A 6,654-nucleotide genomic window follows, 5' to 3' on the forward strand; every position below is an offset into this window, starting at 1 on the left:
CTTTGCGATTTTTGTGTGATACGTTTTTAACATTAGAAAGTCCCATTGACAATCGCGTGAAAAAACCCAGCGATATCGCGTGAAGACAATGCGCAAGAAAAATGCAAGTGTGCAGGAGCCCTTAACGAGCCTTGTAACAGTGACTGGGAAAATGAGCCAAAGCCTGACTTTTCTCCAGAAGGAGAAGATACCCATGTACAGATTGTTTAGGGGTAAGGTGACCAGATTTTCCCAGTGTCGAAACAAAGGGACAAAGGGGTGTGGTCAGGGGTGGGGCTTATCCCAACGCATGATTTCACCTCCATCGTTATAAAAAGTGCGGGTTGGTTCAAAAAAGACAGGGAGCAAATTCTGCAGCACTTCCACATCCAAAAAATAGTCAAAATTCACACCATTGGTGCGGATTTGACTGGAAATCAGCCGCATAGCCACAGCTGATTTGATACTATGCGGCGCTCCCCCTCACTTCCTCCGTGGGCTTCCTGTTGTCAGCGCTCCCAGGCTTCCGGTTCCCAGCGGCATGTAGTGGCCTCATCTGACCAGCGGTGCGGCACCTGACCAGAATGCAGTGAACCGGAAGCCGGGGAGCACTGACAGCGGCAAGCCTACGAAGGAGGTGAGGGGGAGCACTGCATAGTCTCAAATCAGCAGCTCAATTCACTGCTGATTTACAGTGAATATCCGCACCAGTGGTTCAGATTTTGACTGTTTTTTTAAGTTGTGGAATTTGCTGTGGAAATTTCTGCAGCATTTCTGCCATGGGCAAACATACCCTAAGTCAGCATGAGGTACACTGCCATGTGCAAAGTGGCCCCAGTAGTAATAGTATCCCCTATACCAGCCCCAGCAATAATAGTGACCCCCACAGTAGCCCCAGTACTAGTAACGCCCCCTTATACCAGCCCCAGTAGTGTTAGCGCCTCCCTATACCAGCACCAGCAATAATAGTAACCCCCACAGTAGCCCCAATAGTATTATCGCTCCCTTGTACCAGCCCTAGCAATCATAGTGACCCCCCCACTATAGCCACAGTCAGCAATAATAGTGACCCCCTCACAGTAGCCCTAATAGTAATAGTGACCCCCCACAGTAGCCCCAGTAGTAATAATGACATCCCACAGTAACCTCAGCAATAATAGTGACCCCACAGTAGCCCCAGCAATAATAGTGACCTCCAACAGTAGCCCCAGTAGTATTAGTTACCCCCCACAGTATCCCCAGTAGTAATAGTGATCCTCACACAGTAGCCCCAGCAATAATAGTGACCCCCACAGTAGCCCCAGCAATAATAGTGACCCCCCACAGTAGCCCCAGCAATAATAGTGTTACCCACAGTAGCCCCAGCAATAATAGTGACCCCCCCCACAGTAGCCCCAGCAATAATAGTGACCCCCACAGTAGCCCCAGCAATAATAGTGACCCCCCACAGTAGCCCCAGCAATAATAGTGTTACCCACAGTAGCCCCAGCAGTAATAGTGACCCCCCCACAGTAGCCCCAGCAATAATAGTGACCCCCACAGTAGCCCCAGCAATAATAGTGACCCCCCACAGTAGCCCCAGCAATAATAGTGACACCCCACAGTAGCCCCAGCAGTAATAGTGACCCCCACAGAAGCCCCAGCAATAATAGTGACCCCCACAGTAGCCCCAGCAATAATAGTGACCCCCCACAGTAGCCCCAGCAATAATAGTGACACCCCACAGTAGCCCCAGCAGTAATAGTGACCCCCACAGAAGCCCCAGCAATAATAGTGACCCCCCTACAGTAGCCCCAGACTAACATATTTACTTCTTCCTGGTCTTCACAGCGCTGCTAATCCTCTCAGTGCTGCTGTTGGCTTCAGTGTGTGTGCCTGCAGCAGCGCTTCCTTCCCCTCCTCTCTTGTGCAACCAAGGCTGTAGAAGAGAGGAGACCACGGCACTCGCAAAGACAACCCATGGGCTAAAAATCCACTCGGGGGGGGGGAGGAAAAAAAATTATTTCCAAGACTTAAGCGTCAGCAATAAATGCAGCGCCACCCTAGGGGCTATGGACCTAAGCTCCATAGAACATGGAAAGTAGAAGAGTGGAGGAGGAACATGAGCAAGAGTATAGTGGAACATGGACTGCATATCCTGATCCTTATGTTATTTGGCTTGAAAAAGACCTAATTATAGGTCGAAACGTTGCCTATCTTAACTTGGACGCAATAAACATGTTCCTTTGTATGACATAATTTTCTGCATCATTTTATGCTGCCACCTCCTCCACTATTCTACTCTTGTGCAACCAAAGTGGAGAGGTGAGGGGAGGAGGGGACAAAGATCCCAGATGCGCACACTGCTGTCAGTGTATGCATACAGCCCGCAGTGCTGCAGAGTGAGTACCGGCTGGGGAGCTGTGGCATCCCGGCTGGTAATCACTATAATGGTGACCCAACAACCTGAAAGCGGGACAAATGGCTGTCCCACTGGCGTCCTGGTGGAAAGCGGGACATAGGGTCCCAAAGGGGGACTGTCCCGCCTAAAGTTGGATGTCTGGTCACCTTATTTGGGGTGATTGTGTAGTGTCCCAGAACAACATCCTGGTCCCCTCCATAAATGTCATACCTTTATTGTCTTATGTAGATGCACTATGCAAAGTTTGTCATGTCATTTTCTATATGTGTGTTGTACAGTTGCATCATCTGAAAGGTTAACTCTGCTAAAATCATTGCCTCTCAGCTCTGTCTGCTGAATGTATCTATTCTACTGGTCATGTGGTACGAATGAAGTTATAAATGTGAGTGTCTGAGAGCGGGAAGAGTGTGCATCTCCAGTAGGAGAGAGTGCTAACACAGAGCTGCATGGAAGCACCTTTAGCTTCCATGTAGGTGAAGATGGAGGAAGAAGAACGACTTCCCGTAGCGCATGGAGAGTGGATGTGAGAGGAGTGAGTCCCCTAAAGCAGAGAGAGAGAGAGAGAGAGAGAGAGAGAGAGAGAGAGAGCATTACCCTCATTTACTAAAGCAGGTACCCATTCACAATGCAGACATTTTTTCGGTGATTCCGTCCATCGTTAGGATCACTACACAGAGGTACTTGATTGTGACACCCACGCGGATGCTGTGCGGGGTGTATCTAGGCTAAGCCGTCTTCTTGAGTAATTTATCTGCCCTTTCCTCCTCCGGAGTGCTCCCAGTTCCAGGACCGGTGACATATTGATAATGTGGACTATAGGGCCGTATTGATCCTGTATCCTCCCTACCTCTGAGGTATAGCCTGTAACTACTACAAGTGAACTGTACCTGTAATTACCTGCTATTCAAGTTTATTTCAAGTAAAAGTTTTTACTAGGCCTTAACCGTTCCTAAGGACCCGAGGTACTACACACAAGTCTCTGTGATTATTGCTCTGCTGCATAGAATATCGGTGTTTGGGGAGTGGTGGCATCACGAGTGATATCTCCTACAACCCTCCTCATCCCCTTTATTGGCACTCCCTGCCAAAGGAGAGTCAAAGCTTGGCTTGCAATCTACACTGGCCTTGGTTGCGTGTCATCCCTATGGGACCAAAGCATGTGCCACCGTGACACGTCAGCACTTAACCCTGCCAGCTCTTCACGTTAGCCAGGTGCCCAGGATCACCCCTTTGGGGTGTTGCAGCCGCTGCCCATCAGTGTGCAGTAGGTTGCTGGCTTGGCTAGTGAGAGGCCTCTCACCTAGCCAAGCTATCATAGAATCATAGAATGGCAGAGTTGGAAGGGACCTCCAGGGTCATCGGGTCCAACCCTCTGCTCAGTGCAGGATTCACAAAATCATCTCAGACAGATATTTGTCCAGCCTTTGTTTGAAGACTTCCATTGAAGAAGAACTCACAACCTCCTGTGGTAGCCTGTTCTGCTCATTAATTCCCCTCACTGTCAGAAAGTATTTTCTAATATCTAATCTGTGTTTTCTCCCTTTCAGTTTCATCCCATTGCTTCTAGTCTTTCCTTGTACAGATGAGAATAGGGCTGATCCCTCTGCACTGACAGCCCTTCAGATCTTTGTAGACAGCTATTAAATCTCCTCTCAGCCTATTTTTTGCAAGCTAAACATTCCCAGATCCTTTAACCATTCTTCATAGGACATGATTTGCAGACCGCTCACCATCTTGGTAACTCTTCTCTGAACTTGCTCCAGTTTGTCTGTCTTTTTTTAAAGTGGGGTGCCCAAAACTGGACACAGTATTCCAGATGAGGTCTAACTATGGAAGAGTAGATGGGGATAATGACCTCACGTGATCTAGACTCTATGCTTCTCTTAATACATCCCAGAATTGTGTTTGCCTTTTTGCTGCTGCATCACATTGTTGACTGATGTTCAGTCTATGATCTATTAGGCCCCCTGTCCATGGCCCGCAATATTCCGTCGCAGGGGAGCCGCTGTCAGTTCTCTGCGGTGAGCCTATCTGACAGATAGTCTCACCGTGGAGAATGGCGACAAATCGCGGCATGCCACGATTTATATACCGCGAGCGGAGAATCGCTATGAATCTCTGCTCGTGGATTCCGCGGCTGCGCTTTCCATAGCAACGCTATGGAAAGTGTTCACTGTGTTACCCGAGGCCGGATTATCGCAGCGGGTAATGCAATGAACAACCACCAGTGGACAGGGAGCCTTAGTATACCCAAGTCTTTTTCACATGTGCTACTGCTTAGCCCAATTCCTCCCATTCTGTATGTGCTTTTTTCATTTTTCTTGTCCAGATGTAGGACCTTGTATTTATGCTTGGTAAATACCATTCTGTTAATCACTGCCCACTGTTCAAGCTTTTCTAGGTCTTTTTGAATCCTCTCTCTGTCTCTCTCTCTCTCTTTCCTAGTGTTAGCTATCCCTCCTAGCTTTGTGTCGTCGGCAAATTTGATCAGTTTCCCACCAATTCCCTCCTCCAGATCATTTATAATAATGTTGACCAACACTGGGCCTAGGACAGAGCCTTGGGGTACCCCACTTGATACATTCTTTCACTTGGATGTGCAGCCATTTATGACCACTCTGAGTACGATCACTCAGCCAGTTGTGAATCCACCTAACAGTTGTCTTGTCAATCCCATATTTGGTCATTTTTTTCAATAAGTATGGTATAAGTTATTTTGTCAAATGATTTACTAAAGTCAAGATATACCATATTCACCGTATTTCCCTGATCAACCCAGTCGGAGATTCTGTCATAGAAGGAAGTTAGATTTGTCTGGCATGACTTGTTTGTTACAAACCACGCTGGCTTTGGTTAATTACTCCATTTTTATGGTTCAAAAGTATTTTATTAGCTGCATCAGATTTAACAATACATTCACAGGAGAAATCAGAATATAACTAAAACAAGGCTACATTGCCTCACTCCTGTATGTTTCGGGATTAATCAACATCACTCCATTTTTATCCAAGTACTTGCATACATGCCGTTTAATAATTGGTTCAAAGATCTTTCCCGGTATAGAAGTCAGGCTCACAGGCCTGTTGTTTCCTGGATCCACCTTCTTCCCTTTTTTGAAGATAGGGACAACATTTGCCCTTTTCCAATCTTCTGGGACTTATCCTGTTCTCCGGGAATTTTCAAAGATTATGGCCAGTGATTCAGCAATTACTTCTGCTGCTTCCTTTAGTATCCTAGGATGTAATTCATCTGGACCTTGAGACTTGAATTCATTTAAGTTAGTTAAGTGTTCCCTCACCATCTCTCTGCTTATGGATACCCTGCATTCTTTTATTCCCCCAATAGCATCGGGAAGATCAGTTAATGTTACATCTACTTTCTGAGAGAAAACAGATACAAAATAGGAATTTAAAAGTTCGGCCTTCTCAACATCATTCTTAACCAATTCACCATTTTCATCTTGTAAGTGTCCAATAGCATCTTTGACTTTTCTTTTGACATGCCCCCCAAATCCTTTTTTATTGCTTTTGGCCCTTGTTGCAAGCCTCAATTCATTATTAGCTTTTCTGACACTTGCCCTACAGTTTCTGCAGACCACATTATATTCTTCTTTACAAATCGAAGTAAGGGATGGCGCTCCAAAGTGATAAATCCAATTGTGAAGTGCTCCAAATAACAGACTTAAATCCACAGTATTTGTGGTGATCGGTCAGCCAGAACACCAGAAAGCCCGGGCAGTGTTCCAGGATGTGGTACCAACAAAAGAAAGAAAAATACAGGCCACTCAATAGGTGCAATGGAGACAAATCACGTACAAAAACAAAGCATTCCTGGAGTTGGGAGCTATATGTATAATCTATGTGTTAAAAATAGATCACTTACTGGTTTAGGGGGACTCCTCCGTGAGCCCCCCTACAACGTGTCACAGCAAGAGAGAAATGAGGATAGTTCCGCCAGAGGGACGTATTAGAAGGTTCCGTTTTAATCGGTAAAATCACAAGTGCAATGTTTCAGCAACGTGTTTCAGCCTATGACAGGCCTTTTTCAAGCTTGAAAAAGGCCTGTCATAGGCTGAAACGCGTTGCTGTAACATCTAGAACTGAGAGACATTGGATTGGGGAACGAGAGAGGAGTAGCCCTGGCTCAGTAAAGATAAAAGCCCTTCCTTTGGGATTAGCCTTATAAATATATCTAAGACTGTAAGAGGGGCAGTGAGCGAAAAAAAGAAAGCGTTTACATTATTAAAACAAGAAGGCAGTGAAGAAGCGCTAAAA

This window comes from Eleutherodactylus coqui, chromosome 2 (genome assembly GCF_035609145.1).
Source record: "Eleutherodactylus coqui strain aEleCoq1 chromosome 2, aEleCoq1.hap1, whole genome shotgun sequence".
NCBI classification, from domain to species: domain Eukaryota; kingdom Metazoa; phylum Chordata; class Amphibia; order Anura; family Eleutherodactylidae; genus Eleutherodactylus; species Eleutherodactylus coqui.